At 44.6% G+C, this 18,062-nt stretch overlaps 1 protein-coding gene across 1 annotated transcript in view; it reads right to left on the bottom strand.

Annotated features, from left to right (window-relative positions):
- Positions 1 to 18,062, bottom strand: part of ARHGAP31 (Rho GTPase activating protein 31) — a 603,437-nt gene that overhangs the window by 169,877 nt on the left and 415,498 nt on the right. The window lies entirely within an intron of this gene.

Consider the following 18,062-nt stretch of genomic DNA (forward strand, 5'->3'; position numbering starts at 1 on the left):
AATCAGTGCATCCCTACTCAAAAGTACAAGGGAAGCCTGCACCTTCCTTATGCACTAATCGGTGCACCCCTACTCAGAAGTACAAAGGGAGCCTGGACCTTCCTTATGCACTAATCGGTGCACCCCTACTCAAAAGTACCAGGGGAGCCTGCACCTTCCTTATACACTAATTGGTGCACCCCTACTCAAAAGTACCAGGGGAGCCTGCACCTTCCTTATGCACTAAAACTTTTATAATTGAACACCTCAAATGAAGCAGAGAGAGAAAAGTGGCCAAAAACACCACCTCTTCACGGGGCATGAATGCAAACATGGAGCGTAATCTGATGACACAGATATTGCGTTATTTCGATGTTCTTTAAATCCTCTCCTGCCGCCTTCTGACCACTTCGGGCACCGCAGGTAAGTTGACCCTTCATTTCCAGGACCGAGCTCCTGAGTTTAGAACCAGCACAATCCGGAATCCTCAATTCCCTTGGTGCAATATATGTGAGCCAAGACTCCATCTCCCAGAATGCATTATAATGCATTCATAATGCAGGCTATTATAAATGGAGAAGACATGAAGGAATCTAAAAGGTTAGTTACGTGCCCAGTGGCTTTGTTCTTGTTTTGATACAAGTACCTTGGAAGTACCTGGGTACTGTGCAGGCGTATGTTGCCAGATGTTTTGTGGCAGAGAGTATTATAGGTATTTATTGCCATCAAAAGCGTTTATGTGCAGATGTTCTGGGTAGATGAGCTGCTTGGGAGTTGCATGGTTTGGTATTTCATTTGTTTTATGGCCCCTTGAAGTTGCTATTGGGAAGGAAGGCTCCCTTGAATCTGTTCAGGCGCTTCTGGTGGTAAGCAGGTACAGAGAGGGGTATACCATTGGCGTGGGCATCGATGAACAAGTGACCCACAGTCTCCATAGTGAGGCATTCCTTTTGTGACCGACTCTTTGAGTAGCACCCAAGGTATATTTTTGATCAAATATGTTGCAAATGTGTGCATTTTACATAATGTATTAACACTGGTCAAAACTAGTAGCTTTGCAAAGAAGTATATGGTCAAAGTGGCTCATTTTGACCCCAAAATCTCGCCTGCTTTGACAAAAATAAAATCCACACTCCCATGTTGGGCCTGGACTTTGGTCTTCGGGCAATGCCCTGTTGCACTATTACACAACACAGGAGGTTTGGGATTAATCCTAACACCTGGCATTGCCCTGAGCAACAGACCAGACCATCGTTCTTTGCCTGCCAAGTCATTAAAAAAGGGGAAAGACCATATGCAAATCAGGCTTGGTCCCACCCCAAAAGGGGCAGTCCAGCCTGAACTGCTTGGTCACCGCACGAGACCACACGCATTGCCAGACATGTTTTAGCCTTGTTGGGCGTCATCAGTGAGGTGTAACTTGGGTCTCTAGGCCCAGCAGGCACCGGACCCACGTCTGGGCATGGCCATCCTACTTGGGCTGACTACAGCAAAACAAAAGAGGTGATGGCTAGAAGGTTAAGAATTAATTTTAACCTCTGGCATCGCTCTGGCCAACCTTCCAGAGCATCGTTCTTCAGCCTGTCCAGCCGTTACGGTAAGGTGAAAGACCATTTGCAAGCCGCACCTCACTGATGAGCCCCAACAAGGCCGAAACATGTCTGGCTTGCTTGTGTTTCTGTGCAGAGGGGACGTGTCCTAGCAGCTCGGGCTGGGCTGCTCCCATTTGTAGCAGTAACAGACTTGCATATGGCTGATCCCCATTTGCAATGACGCAGACGGGCTAAAAAACGGCGGTGTGAAAGTTTGCCCAGAGCAATGCCATTGGTTAAGATTCATTCAAAACCTTCCACTCATCTCTTTTTTGGCTATTGCCCTGTAGGCCAGTCTGAGCCTGCCAGTGACAATCACACAGATGGGGTTAGGTGATGCTTTTTATAGTTTGCTGTCTGTCCGTTCAGAAGCTCATCACTTCAGCCCCTCCCCACCTTTGCAGTGCCAGGAGCGCTGCCTCCATTCTGACCCACTGCCACTCCTTTCACAACGTCTGCACCCAGCCACCCTTAGACTTAGTTCTACTTCCAGGTCAAAGAGTGTGCGGGTATTGTGCCTCCTTGCTACCACGCCCACTGACTAACATGATGCGGGAGTGGTGCAGGGTCATCAAGAGGGGAGCACGTGCACAGGCGGCAGGGAGCAGAAAGTATAGCAGGAGCCAGGGCAGCCCATGAAAAGATGGCTGCGGCTAGGTGACCCGGATCTGTATGGAACTTTGTCAATAAATGTATGGTAACTTTAACTTGTAATGAGCTAAAATGGAAACTTAAATGAGTACATGTAAAATAGCTTGTTTAACCTTTAACAGAGTCAGATGAGCTACAAGTCATACAACCTGGGAGTCACCCACGTGCCTCCGCACACGATAACCACATGGATATGCTTTATGCTGCACCCACATTTTCTGAACCTAATGAACACGACCTGGGTCAAGCCATTACTTTTCCAAATGAAATGTCCACCTTGCCTTGGGGTGAGGCCTGTGACTCTGATAAAGGAAGCTTAGTTTTTTTAAGTGATCACTCCCCACTTGGTGTCTTTCTTTGTTCTGCTATGCAGAGGCCAATACACCTTTCCCTTTATACTCTGCAGCTACTCACCACCTACAGCGCTGCTCTATTTAGGGTTTTGCCTCAATGTGGGGCTGATAGTATACCTGTATTCCCTGAGGAACCATCAGACTTCACAAACTAAAGGCTGTACGACTTTAATTGTACTTGCAGCTGAAGGCAGAACTCTTTAGTAGGTGTTACATTATCACAGCTATTGGTTACCCTGCATTCAGCTCTCTGGGGTGGGGCAGTGAATATGCTCGGAGATTAATGAAGATCAAGGTGAGTATCATGTTATGATAAAACCAGGGAAAGCACCCATTTTAGTTTGCAAACGAAAACAACTATATCATAATTTGTCCACTGTCTGGGTGACTCAGATGTGTTTTCCCAGCTGCAGGCAAGGGGACCCCAAACATCAATTTGAAATAGGCCCCCCTGCTAATTAATCTGTATAATACAACGAAGCAACAACATGTACTCTCGCTCTTCAGAAACCTTGCTTTGTGTGATGTCACTTCCTATGATGCTGTCAGGGTCAAAATCTCTGTGAAATCAATTCCTGTGATGTCATCAGGGATCAAATGCCATTTCATATCATTCCCAGCAGCACTATGGGCCTAATTCACAGAACGGTTAGCACAGTGCAAAGTGATTTTGCAGTGCAAAAATACACTTTGCACCGGCCTAATTCACACAAGGATGCGCAGACATAGGGCCCGATTTATGGACTTTTTGGCACGATTTAAAGTGACTTTGCACTGCAGAGACACAAACCCTGATTCATAGAACTGTGCAAAAAGTATTTTTGCAGTGCAAAGCTAGTCCAGCGTAATTTAATGTTGTACTGCAAAAATGACGTTGCACAGCAAAAATACACTGCACAGTTCCATGAATCAGGGTTTGTGTCAGTAGTGCAAAGACACTTTGAACCATGCAATAAATCCATGAATCGGACCCTTTTTTGGGTGAATTAGGCCCATTTAACGCAGTGCAAAGAGTACCTTTGCAGTGCAAATTCACTTTGCTTCGCTCTGTGAATTAGGCCTGGTGCAAGGAGTATTTCTGAAGTGCAAATTCACTTTACACCACGCCAAACGTTCTGAAATGCCACAAAGGCCACATGCCTTTTGTGCAAGATGTGACTGCTCGGCAACAAGACAGGTGACCTCGTCTAGCCTTGGACACAATGTAGATGACAAACAGTGCACACACAAAAAGACGCACCCAGTTTCCTGTTTCAGGAAAAGCATCCAATAATAACCCAAACGGAAAAAGAAACTAAAACAACTGCATCTGATTTATTAAGTTTCAGCATAAGGCATGGGCAGGTCAAGGGGATGCTATGCAATTTTCCCAAAGTGTCATTTTTTCAAATACAGCAATTTACACATCTACGCCAAGGCAAGTTCCTCCTCGAAAACTTCACTGCTGGCACAGCTCCCGGGGCATCATGAAAATGCAGATGCCTGATCTTGCGCCATGATGGGTAGATGCCTAAGACTCGTCGCGCCACTTTCCTGCGTTAGCAAGTACTCCCCCCCCCTGGCGGCCAATCAAACCACTCCATTGAATTGTCCAGTGCCAGAAGGACGGCCCAAAGATACCTGAACTCCACTTCAAACCCCAGCCGTTCTAATCAGGAGTCAAGTCCTAGTGGGGGGACTCATTAACATTCCATAGAATGTGGTGTCACTAGAAATAAGCATATCAAGGTGCCCTCTGAAAAAAGTGGGAAGCCTGAAAAAAGTGGGGGGATTCTGTCCACCCGCTTGTACTCTCGACTTGAGCCCTGCCACTAATATTACAACATGTGAAAAAAACATCTATGCTGCTGGAAAATGTGCCCACCGGTCATCCCTTCTTTGTGGACCCGGTCCTGAAAGTGCCTTGATGCATCAGAATGCTGCCGTGCAGCACTTTACCAAGCTCTAAAATAAAAATATAATGTTGGAAAGTGAAGTGCCATTGCTCTTTTGGATCAGGGTCCGGTTACTTACTGGACAATTGTACTGCTCCCTTGTGCCTCTCATTGCACAGGGGACATCCCTGGAACCCTGCTTGATCATTTAATTTTGGAGTGTGAAGTCCTTTTCAGTGCAAGCATATCTGTATTTGTATTTGTATTTATTTGGTTTTATATAGCGCTTTACACCAAAGGGCCGAACACAAGAACAAGAATGGTACAATAAACTGAATCTAACATTTAAAACACAGCATGTATCTGTGGTTACAATAACCTTCATTAACCAGTCGAAAAGAGATAGGATCGCAGAGCTACCCGAAAGGATGAATAAACAGTGATTTAACGAAGAGAGAGTGGGAGAGCATTCCACTGTAGAGGTGCAAAAGAGAGAAAGAACGGAAACGAGATTGAGCACATGGTGCACAAGGAACTATAAGAAGACAATGAGAAGCAGAACAAAGTGGATGAGAATGAGAGTAAAATGAGATAAGAGAAGAAAGATACACAGGTGCAAGGCCATAGAGAGCCTTAAAAACTAGACATAGAAAATTACATTTTAAACAATGATGGAAAGAGAGCCAGCCTAGATCAGCCAAAGAAGATGAGATAGAATCAGGAGGAGCAAGAAGACAGAGAACACGAATAGAAGCATTACGTGCAGATTTCAGAGGAACAAGACAAGATAAAGGAAGTCCAAAGAGTGCGGAAGAACATTAGAAAAGCTGCATGAAAAATTAGGGCTGACACAAACAGTTTCCTGGCCTTAAAAATCATGAAAGGATGGACTTTTCGGATATTGTACAAATGAAATCGACAGGAACGGCCAGATAAGGAAATATGCTGTCTGAGAGAAAGATCTGAATCAAAGTAAAGACCCAAATTACGGGCTAGTAGGTAACTACAAAGGGGATGATATGAAAGGAGGGGGTAAGGAGAAATGGTGGTCGAAGGAAAGAAAACCTCTGTTTTTGTGGCATTTAGTGCCAAGAAGTGGTCTGACATCCAAGATTGAATGGCGAGGAGAGAGGGGCTAAGTGTAAGATGGATATCGCCAGTGAAGTGCATAAAGGAAAGAAAGAGCTGCGTGTCATCAGCATAAAAGTGATGCGAGAAACCAAAGGAGGAAGTAACCCCAGCCAGTGAGGAGGTATAAAGTGAAAAAATGATAAGACCAAGAACCGAACCTTGAGGAACACCATGGATAAGTGGACACGTTTTACAAGAAACCCCAGCCGGGGAGACTGAAAAAGTCCTCTGAGACAAATATGACTCAAACCAAGATAAAGCAGAGCCAGAGAAGCCAAAAGAGGAAAGAGCAGACAGTAGAAGTGTGTAATCTACAGTGTCGAAAGTGGCAGAGAGCTCCAAAAGACTAAGAAGAGAAGTATCCTTAGCATGACATGCAGAATGAAGAGAGTCCAAAGCGGAGAGGAGAGCTGTCTCGGTGGAGTAACCAGGGCGAAAAACAAGGAAGAATAGAATTATGAGAAACAAAACTAGAGACCTGAGTGTAAACAATACTTTCAAGAATTTTAGAAAGATAAGGGAGAAGTGAAATGGCACGAAAATTAGAGGCAGAGGATACATCAGCAGAAGGTTTTTTCAAGATTGGAAAAATAGTAGCATGCTTAAATGAAGATGGAAAAACCGAAGAATTAAACAAAATTGTGAGAAAAGGAACAAGTAGAGGGTAGACTTTATGAATAATTGCAGATGGTATGGGATCCAGTGGGGAGGAAGTAGGGGGAGCACAAGCAAGCAGAAGAAAGTGTCCTCATTAGTGATGGGAACAAACCCAGGAAAGATCTCCTTGGGAGATACCAGAGAGCTAGGAGGAATCGGAGGAACCCCTGGCATACTGGACGATTCGACAGCAGATCTAAATGAGGAGACCGTAGAAGGGACATAGAGGGCAAGATCTGTGGCAGTAAGAGTGGAATTAGTTGAGCGATTAGGAGAAGAAAGGAGGCGGGAAAAAGTTTGAAATAAGTGCCTCGGATGAGAAGACTGTGAGTGTAGGAGATCAGAGAAATAAGATTGTTTAGCCGATTGGACAGAGTTATCATAGAGAGCATGGTAAAATGCATACGAACTGTAGCTCCCTGCAGTTTTCAGCTTTAACCAACATCTTTTGAGACAGCGGACAACATGTTGCATTGCGCAAAGATGGGGAGAGAACCAAGGATGAGGGGTTTTTTGTGTGGGGTAAAAAGTTGAAGTAGGGTACAGTGAGTCAAGAGATGATGGAAGTGAATAAGAAAGGGCAGCAGCAGCCTCATCTGCTGCCAGAGTGGAAAACGATGCACGAGACACCAATTTAGAGGTGCTAGTAGAAATGAAGAGTGTAGTATTGAAATTGCAGAGATGGCGACTTAAGTAAGAGGGAGGGATTGAGAGAGGCAAAGTGCGAGAGGAAAGATCTGTAGTAACAGAGAGCAAGAGAAGAGAAGATGATGGTCTGAGAGGTAGACTGGAAGAGAGGACACAGGGGTTGCGGTAAGAGAGGAAGTAAATTTGAGATCTAAATAAGTGCCTGAGATGTGAGAAGGAGGAGTAGAAAGAGGAACTAGAGGAACTAGATAGCGAGAATCGAGAATGGAAAGGAAAGGGAGAGCACAGTGTGTAGTCAAGAGATGGAGACTAAAGTCGCCAAGAACTATAAGTGGAGTGACAGTGGGGAGCAAAAAAGACAGCGATGCGTCAATGTCCTCACAGAATGAGGGAACAGGACCAGGCGGACGATAGATCAGTAAGAATGAGATGGAAGACCTAGAGGAGACAGCAGAGAAATTAGGTAAAGTCAAAGCGTGAAGAATAAGGGTAAAAGGAGAATGATATAAGGGACTGGGGCCACGGCCACACAGGTAGAAACATGAGGGCTGTGGCAAAAAGACGCAGCAGAGGTAAACAGTGAGGCCGGCATAGTAGCACTGCTGACAGAATTCCAAGTTTCATCAATACCAAGAAACTGTAGATTTAAACGTAAAAACATATCAAGTACAGCTGAAGATTTAGTGAATAATCATCTAGCATCCCAAGGGCCAAGATGAAATGAGGAAGCTTTAGGAGCACAGAGAGGGTAAGTCAGGTTAACAAGATTCCGTGCAGAAGTGGGGTACCTGGAATCGGCTCACAAAGGTGGCATTGTGTGCGCTAGAAATGAGGTTCCCAGCAATACTGCAGAAATGGGATATTGAACAACGGACACAGATATTACACCAATTTGGCCGGTAGATGGATGAACAAGGCATGCCGGTAACATGAAGTCAAGCAAATCAGGCAGTAGCTGCGTTGCAGCTGGTGGATTTGTATCGTGGGACGCGATAAGCCCTGCATGGAAGGGCAAACGCAGCCCTTCACGGACAGACAGCCGCAGACAGCAAGGCTCCACTTAGCCCGACTTCACCCAGGCCGGATGTGAAAGTCCGGTTTCCCGGGATGAAAGTGAGGCAGGGGGCGTGGCCTCAGGCGTTGCTCAGCAAAGCAGACGCTCAGTGCCGGGGGAGCAGATTATAACAGCACAGCGTGAAAAGCACTCCAGGTGCAGCAGATGGAATAGCCTGTGCTAATACGCCCTCACAACCAGCCAGAGAAGCAGTCTTACAGATGTAATCTCCTGCCTCCATCAGCCACGGACACCAGAGACAGCAAGGATCCACTTAGCCCGACCTCTGTGATAGAGGGACCAGGACCTGCTCTTTCCTCAGAATGAAATCCTGGCATCTCATTCCCAGAACTTTGTCCAGCCCCCTCTGATGGTAGAGGCAGTGCTTAATTTGTGGGGGTGTTTGCCAGGGCACTTATTTCTGAACCCCCGAACTTATTGTCTCAGACTCAGATGTATTATGAAGTAAGGCTGCATCAATCCCTAAGGAGCAGGTGCGAGCCACAGTTTAACCCCAAATGTGTTTACACTCTGGGGAGCAGGTGAGGGTGGTGGCAGCAATGATGGGCAACAGCCCACCCGCAGTGTCACAAGCGTGCTAGAGAACATGTGGGCCCTGGCACTTATTCTCTTACAAATTAAGGACTGGGTTGAGGGCACAGTACTCTCCCTGAGCCCCAGCCAGGCATTTGCACATGAATACAACCTTTGTGTTGTGTCACTGCTCAGACAATGCCAATTGCAGACTGGTGTGAATCCTGTGTGAATTCTGTGCTAGGTTACCCTGCAAGAGTGACATGGCGGGGAACCGCAGTGCAACCACGGCCACAGTGCCAAATCAATGAGCCTTTTGGCCATTCACCTGACACTTCAAAGTCCCCCATGCCAGAGCTTAAAAGGGGTGGGCGATGAGGTGTGGACTCGATGTGTTAAAGTGCTGTGAGGAGCATGGTAAACAACATTAAAATAATTTCTGTGCTGCCACCAGTGTCACAAACCAGCTAAAATTCTGTAATCTGGCCCCAGGAGTGTTGCTAGGTCTGGAAAAGAGCCGGGGCTATGCTAATGTCTGGACTGTCGGGACTGGGGGCTAGCTAGGCTTTTGGTTGTAGCCCCTGAGCTTCCATCCGGAGCTGCAACCAAAAGACGAGGGGCTTTAGCCCCCTGAGCACCCCCCCAGCAACCCCTCTGGTGGCAACTACCCACAACTCATTACCAGCCAGGGTGACATTAAATATCAATTATTGGCCAGGCTTTTTCAGTGAAGGGGACACCTGACCCAGTTACCAAGCCTGAGGCTGGCAGCCGATGTTAGAGATGGCACGGACTTGCCATTTCCAAGTGGAATTTATAACAGTAATCTAGTGACTGCACGAATAGCACAGAAACCTGCCTGAATGCCCTAAAACAGGTGACAGCAGGGGCGTTGCTAGGGGGGTATAAGGGGGCTATAGCCCCTGATCTTTTGGTTGTAGCCCCGGATAGAATCTCAGGAGCTACAGCCAAAAGACTAGCTAGCCCCCAGTCCCAACAGTTCCGACATCAGCTTAGCCCCGGGTCTTTTCCAGACCTAGCAACTCCCCTGGGTGACAGGTTCAAATTATGGCCGGGCCAACTCAGCCTTTTACCCTTCTGAGGCTGATGACATGACAATCATGTAATACTGTGCTTTGGCAATGGTAAGTTGTACGGACCTGCGTGATTTTACCAAATCCAAAGGTTCGACTCCCAAAAGTTTAAACGTTTTTATTTATTTTATTTTCCGCAAATATATATCTGGGGGGAGACCTCCCACAGCCCACCCCACCTTACCCCTATACATTTTTTATACACTTTACCCCCCCACACATATATATATATATATATATATATGCGGAAAATTGGGGGCCGGACTTTTGGGAATCGAACATTTGGTATTCGGTCCTTTTGTACAATACCAGTTGTCCCAGGTGTCCTTTGTAGTGGTGATATGGCAGATGTGCGCACAGAGAATATCACCATAGAATTACCACATGCCTGTGATGAAGACCACCCAGCTGACAAGAATTTTGAGAACGAACTTGACAGTGCTGTTGCACAATCACACAGGCTCTTTCTCAAATTTGCAGAGTGCTTCTAGAATGAGGCCCATGGTCAACATTGTTTTGGCCATAAGGTGGCGCCAAAACATCACTGTATATGCCAAAACCAAGTCTACAGAGTGGAGAGAGAAGTGAAAGGGTGCTGAGAAGAATATGTGGTTAACACTTTAAAATGTTAGTACAATTAAATATTTTACTTCTGAACAGATTCTGTTGCTAATTATATGCAAAATTGTGTCCCTTAAAATGCCCTGCCTTCTTGGAAAGGGTGACGTTCAGATTCAAACTAATGGGGGCATAGTCAAGATGGCGGCATAGTAACAGCAAAGATACATCACCTTTTTAATGTGATGATTCACCTGTAACACATTTTCTGCAGTTAGTGCCAGGGAAAGGATCCAGACTTCTGCTGGCGTGCCACTCCTGTGTCCGGATCACTTTGCAGGTGTTCTCCACTAGCCACACTGAGCGACAGCACCTCCTCCTCTGGTAGGGCTCCTGTTATATGTGGTCTTCTATGTCTATGCCCCAAGACTCCGGAACCTCCTCCCCATCAACATCAGACTTGCCCCCTTACTTCTACTGTTCAGGTTGGATCTCAAGACACTGCTCTTCCAGGAATGGCTTCAGCCTAACACCAAAGTCCACACACCCGCCACTTCCCACCCTACCTGTGACTGGGTGATCTGATCTGATCCCCAATGTTTCCACCAATGGTTGCTTCTAGATCCCTTGCTGACCAATTGCCCACTCTCCCCTTGCACTGTTGTTAGCTTCTCATTCCCTTGTTTCTCTTCTTCCCTCACAATGTTCTTCCCCCTATAATTGGAAAGTGCTCTATTGCTTCCTTAAGTTAGGTCCATGCTCAATAAATACCCTAACATTATTAAATAATACATCTCAGAATGTGGGAGACCGGTGTGGCAGGTGATGTGCCCGGCTGTTCACTGCTACTGCTGAGGCTCTCCTAGGCACTGCATCTCTTCTGCTCTTCTACAAGCTGACAACCGGCAGTGGCGGTGTCAGTAGCCTGAGGGATTATATCCTTTTCACTCATTACGGCATGATAAAGACTCTATTTCTCTGTGTGCACTTACATAAACATAGAAAGAGGACTATACATTTAAGGTGGCGGCCATCTTGCAGTATGCATGTATGAGTCAAAGTGATCATTGCACTCTGCAGCATAAACAGGCTCCTGCCTGGATTTAGATCTGAAAGTGAGCTACAGATGCCGGGCCTTAAATTAAACAGATCAAAACTACTTATCTATTTATTCTGTGAGCAGCAAGACACTGTTTAATTTTGTGGGCTGGCCGCTGATCCATTGATTATGCTACTAAATCCATGCATTTTGTTACAGTATGCATAAATATTAATAGTTAAAAAAAGGAAATAAACTCGATTGTAAAACTTGCAGACTGGCCCGCTGTACAATTTCACAGTCTTTTAATTCAAATAGTGGGTGCCCGGTAGGATAAGGTGCATCGCCGCTCAGAACATCATTTTGTACAATATTTAGTGGACCTCTATGTTAAGTGGTTTGAGGTGACCTATCTCTATCTAAACCCAAATCACTTGTATCACAATGTAACAATATGGAGATATATTGATGATGTCATCATGGTATGAAAAAGTGCAAAAATAGAGACCTGCAATGTTCACACTTAGATAATTAATATCTAAGCATTAATAAAGCACCTGTACACAAGTGTTTCTAGGCGCGACATCTTCAATTCACTTGTCAAAGCGTGGAAAAGACAATCCATTTTTTGGACTTAACAATGTTTGTATAAATGTCACAACTTAAAGTGAAAACCTTTAAAGAATTGACCATAGATGGTAATTACTTATTATGCTATCACAGTTTCCACTTGAGATCATTGAAGACTAATTTACGATTTGGGACATTTTTGAAGTTGTACAGAAATAGCAGCAATAAAGAACATTACAAGAAACATTTGTTTGAACTTCCAAAACACATTTTTGAAGAGAGGGACCCTTGCAAGGTTTTTATGACAAGCGAGCAAAGTGTAATAACAAGGTAGCCCTCCCCAAACCCATAATGAGCCAGGTTGATGAGAACATTATTCTTTGAATTGTGTAAAACATATACTCAATGAGATCCGAACAGAGCTATTAATTAATGAAAACAAAATAATTATTCATTTCTTACGCACTTAATGCCGGAGACCAGTCTCTAAGCACGAGAGAAGGATTCAAACCTGTGTTGCGCTGCATTGTCTTGCTTCCAAGACAAACGCGCTGCTCCTGAGATATCCTCCTGTCCCAGCTATAACATTATTAAATGTTTATGGAATGTGCTACAATGTGGAGTATCCGGCTTACTTTATTTTGCATTTACAAGAAGTCGGAATCTTAAAGAACAGGTGATGCTTATTTATATCAGGGTACAAACTAACAGATGAAGATTGAGACATATCTATGTATGCCACCTGTTTAAAGACCATCTACCTTTGGAAGATATAGTGTTTCTGTTGACAGAGAAAAGTATAGAACTTGTTTAGGTCTGTCAAGATTGTGGAAACAAGGGTGGCATACTAATTGTTACTCAGATATGGTCCTTTACAAAACTGTTTGCCGTTTGGACATCACAAGAATAAGATCCATATTGGCGATCATAAATGTTGTACATTTGGTATTTCATTGTAGGTAATACAAACACACACCACAAAATGTAAGGCTCACAATTCCAAAGTTGATACAAGGATCAAGCAAAGAAATGAAAAAGAATAAATTGGCTTTACATAAACAACTTCTCATTTTGGGTTGCCAAGCTACGGATAGGCCATGAGACTGTTTCTTCTGAGATAGAGGAAAAAGAGACCAAAAGAAACTTGGTTCAGAAGGATTGAGGTTTAAAGGGAGGGCGGACATCCAATCCTCGAGTGCATAGGCAACATGGCGGTTAGGATCGACTATTGAGGAACACCAAACCACACAATGGTGAACTATGCTTGGCCAACCCATTAGCAATGATCTGAAACTGTACAGCTATTTAGCTATTACCTCAGCAAACTGCAGACAGTAAGGAACGTGGGGAGGAGAAAACGGACCTGAGCACTGCTACGACAGCACACTTCCACTACCTCTCAGTCTTGGGCTATAGCATGTCAATCAGAGGTCAGTGTGCCAGCAACCACTCTTGACAGCACCGTTCAGTAATCACATGGACACCTCACTGCAAACAAACAAACCCTTGACAGGTAGCAGAATGGGAAGTCTGTAGGCCCTCAATAAGCCAGCCAGGACTGCTCACATCACTAACCCTACAAACCTGTAAATCACACTCCTGCAGGTAGAAGGTGGGGTATACATGTGCCCAAGCCCTTTTTGCATGGCTACACACTTCACGTATCCCAAAGGCATACACCAGGACCGTCCTACTTTAGTTTGCTTCATCAGCGATAACCCGAGAAGGCCCTCAGTGGCATGAGGCTAAGTAAGTACTATTAGCATGCTTTATAGATTCCATGTAACATGGCATATCATAAGTTATGTGTCAAGCTGAAGATGCATGTGTGTATGTAGCCCCCCTCATGAACCCTGGTGGTTTCTATTGAGCACATCTATGTGGTGACTTTGATGCAGTTGGGCGTATACTGTATATACTACAGTAAGCTCTTTGAGGGGCCACAGATGATGTGCATGCTACATCAGCAACATAAACTATATGAGCTGCAAAAGTCGCGGGTTTGCTGGTTTAAGTACAACGCAATGAAAGCAGCAGACATGATTTATTGAATGCATGGGTCTGCAACGTGCAGCTCTCCAGATGTTTTAGACGAAAAATCCCATGATCCCTCACCAATGACTATGCTGGCTAGGCTTGATGGGTGTTGTTGCCCAAAACTTCTGGCAGGCAAAAGGTTGCAGACTATTATTAGAATAATTAAATTAAATCATGTCTGCTTACTGAAAAGACCTGGGGCCTCATCACAAGTTGGGCAGTATCCAGGTGGTAAAACCACCGGGATACAGCTGGGGCTATTAGTGTTACCGGAAAACCCCCCGGCTCTATTAGCGCCGGATCACAGGTTTGGTGGAACGATAATTTCCCATTCCCCATTGGGCCAATGGGGAGTTTTCGGCGCTACTACCGTCGGTGGTATTAGCGCACGGTAATAGCACCAAAAATAAGCAAAATCATGGTGGATTTACCCTACAAATCAGACCTACCCAGGAGAGGGAACCTGGGCCAAAAACAAGGCGTGTTTTGTTTTCAGAGCATGTCCGCATAGTTCTCTGTCACCTGGTGTCCTGAAACATCAGCCTAGCTCTTTACCTTGTGAGCGCTCAGCAGTGACCTGCTTCTGCTGAAATGAGCTCATTTACTTCTGCTCAGTGCGTGGCACAAGCTGACCTGGGAGCTGAGCTTCCTCGTGGCCGCAACGAGAAGCTGAGGCGAGTGCCGCTTGAATGAGCTCTGCGCCAGATCTGAAAGCAAGGCGCTCTGTATACCCGTCTGCCGGCAATTAAATTCTACAAGTACATGTGCGAAAAATCAAATCCAGCTGCCTGATTTTATTTCCCAAATGCGTTTTTGATCCTGTTGGTGAGAGCGGTTTCTCCACTGGGGAGAAGCCACCAGCCTACCTTTTCTTGGATTGGTGAGTGATATGTATGAAACTCATCTGGACTGCTGGTAGCATGCTAATATTTTTTTTATTATAGGACAAAAGAGTGCTCAGACAGTTGCATACCTTCTAGACAAAACTGGGTTCACATCAGGACAAAACATCAGCCAGCGCACTCAATGTCCTGCTGACTTCCCCTTCACCTACCGCCATGCGCCAAATAATGCGGAGAAGGGAATGAAATGGAAAAAAGCCTTTGAAATCATTCCGAACATTCAGTAAGCTATCTTTTCAAATAAAAACATTCAATGTCTCGGGAGGATAGCTCAGGGGCAACGTGCTCGCCTTAGAAGCAAGACAACATGGAGCACTACAGGTTCGATCCCTGGGTCTGCACTTAGAAACCTCTGGGTATTAAGCGGGTTATAAATAACCTATCATATCATATCAAGCACATGACAATTTCTTTCATAGGTCCTCGAACGCAAGTTTGTAAGAACAGGGTAGTTATTCCCCATCCCTCTGCCACCACCATCTCACTAGATGGTGCTCTCCGTTGTGACACCCCTGACAAACTAGGAAATGATCCCCATTTCTGGTTACACTATTACTTCCACCTGAAGAAAACACAGAGCACTGTGACCAGGACCCACAAATGAGTGGGAAACCACAAATGCATATTCTGCTCATTCTGAAATCTTTCCTGAAGAAGTCCAGCTTTAATTACAGAGGAGCCAAAACAATACTGGCAACACCCTTTGCCAAAGGATCTGTTGACGCTGGAGAGTAGTGCCCATGCTACATACCTTGCAAATCCACCGATTAATAGTAACAAGAAAATGTCACACTGTTTACACAATAGAACACATATTTAAGCAATCATCCCGACGTCATGGGGCTTGCAGGGTTGGTAACAGCCCTCCAGCCTGAGCCAAGGTAGGCCCAATCGAAGTGAGGGCCTCGGCGATGGCTCAGGGAAGCTAAAACAGCTCTGTGTACCCACTGAAAATGGGGTGATAGCTATCCACAAGCCGGGTCTTCATCTGGGGTGCAAATAGTTAACATGTCTTTTTTTTGGATGGGAGATCGGCAGTGCCTGTCTTGTGCATGCTGAATCTCTAATCATAAAGAGTAAAACAAGATGGCCACTGCCCTAGTGAATGGTCTGTTTCTATTACACCAGCCCTGCACAGACGGGAAGGAGTGCAACCTCCCGGGCCTGGAGGAAGTGGCTGGGAGGAGGAAGGGTGTGTTGGCAATGGGATGGGGTTTTAAGGGGTAGGGAGTCTAGTGAAGGGACTAGGAGCAATGGCGCCAAAGTGCTAAAAGAAAGAGAGAGGCACCCGGGGAAGGGGCGGGGCTGGGTGGTGGAATTCAGCTGCTACTGGCAGTTTCAGTCCTCATTTCCAGGCACCTGATTGGCTAAGTGCCCCTCCCTGGATGCACATTTTGTATTTTAAACGTGCTTTCCTTTAATTGCCCACGGTTACCCTGGACTCCTGACAGAGGCTTACATATGGCTCAAACACAGTAACCACTGAATTGTTGCGCAATAATAGGAATATGTTTTTGCGTATCTGCTAGGCAGTATATTCTTTTAAATACTGTATACCCCTGTCTGTATATTCTTTTAAATGCTGTATACCCCTGTCTTGTGAAACTGGTTTGGTTCTAACATGCTGCTTATTTCACCATTTCAAATCATGTGTTTTGCACATGTTATTTGTTTGCTATGCTTTCTGGGGAGCCAATAAACTTTGACATTTGAAAATATGCACTTAGTGAGTATATATATATATATATATATATATGTATTTTAAATGGGTATTTATAGCGTGCTTAACACCCATAGGTTTCTAATCGTGGACCCGAGACTCTAACTATTGTTGCTCCACATCATCTTGCTTCCAAGGCAATTGCGTTGCCCCTGAGCTATCCTCCCGGCCCCATTGCCATTGATGTGAGTTTGTTTAGTGTATACAACAATGGTCTTTCTGTGTGTTGCATCTGTTGTTACTTTTGATATGCTCGTGTTTGTGGATGTAGCATTTCCTATCCAACCTAATTTGCATTGCTTAAAAGGGGACCCGTGTAATGCGAGTCAGTTCAGGTCTTTCACTTTGCATGCTAGGACTTATAAGCCCTTTACTACACCAAGAATTAGGAAAACAGGAGATCTCTGTGCAGATACCTGCAGAAAACCTAGCCCATACAAATTAAGGGTGCATACATGTACTGTACTATAACATGCACAAATTACCACCATCCTAATATTGTGCACTGCAAAAAAGGTTTGTGATCTGATGCTTGGCGAATTCCTATCGGGGTTGTTCGTGTTTTTAACAAGGTTGCGTTCCTTGTTTGCACATTAGTTGTACATTTCCCCCCACAGTCTTTTTTGTCTATGTCTTTTTCAATGGGGGTTTCACACTGAACCACCGCATCTGACCCACCTCGCACCATCTCACCCTGCCACAGACCGACACTAAAGGTCTACCCCCAACACACGCATATACAATTTAAAAAAATCGATGAAAACGACCACATGGAAAAATGCTCCTGTCATTTGCAAATGAGGAAAGTGACATAGTTAAAAACACACAATGCACCTATCAGTGGTTTTTTTAAAAGGTCAGACGCCATCAGTTACAACTATAAAAAACACAATTAAATTCCAATGTTTGCCGATTGGGCGCCTTTACGCACACCTCCTCTCACCCCCTCACAGGGACTTGTGGCCACAGCTGAATATTAGAAATATATATATTTTTTTATTTGTTTTGATCAAATTTTGACCTTTACAAAAAAAACATTAAAGCAATCATGATAATATAACATATAAAATACAACATAATCACATTTTCACTCCTTTAAAAAGAAGGTTCTGCTGAAAACAGAATTATTTTCGGATCCTCGAGAATAAGTGGGTACATAAAGACATAAAGACACCCAAGCACTGTCCAGATAATTTGTCTCTCCAAATCCAGTCTTTCTAAGAATAATAAAAAACAAAAAACAGAACAATAATTGCCGCTCCCACACTACTCCTGGATTTACTTAGTGCCGGTGTCCTCATTCTGCCAAGCTTCCATAGATAGCAGGCCAATCTTTAATAAAACCTGTCCCACCGCAATTGTTAGGGCAGTGTTATACCCCGATATCAAGAGGTTCCAGAAATTTTCCGATGATAAATGTTGCATTTTGTCTACGAACTTAGAAAAATAGATTGTACTAGTATTCCAAGTCCCTTCACAGTCTCGAAGTACGTGCTGCAAATTTTGCTTTTTGTAATCTGCACACGTATTACACAAAGTGATGGCATTGTGATTTTGTCCTGTGATGTTTAAAATTTCTCTGGTGTGGATTAAATTTAGGCGTGCTCTAAGGAATATATATCGTGATTCCTTATTTGGATGCTTTTGAAGATACTTCGGTAGCTCTCCA

The sequence above is a fragment of the Ambystoma mexicanum genome, chromosome 7p, assembly GCF_040938575.1.
Source record: "Ambystoma mexicanum isolate Mex_15411 chromosome 7p, UKY_AmexF1_1, whole genome shotgun sequence".
Lineage (NCBI taxonomy): Eukaryota > Metazoa > Chordata > Amphibia > Caudata > Ambystomatidae > Ambystoma > Ambystoma mexicanum.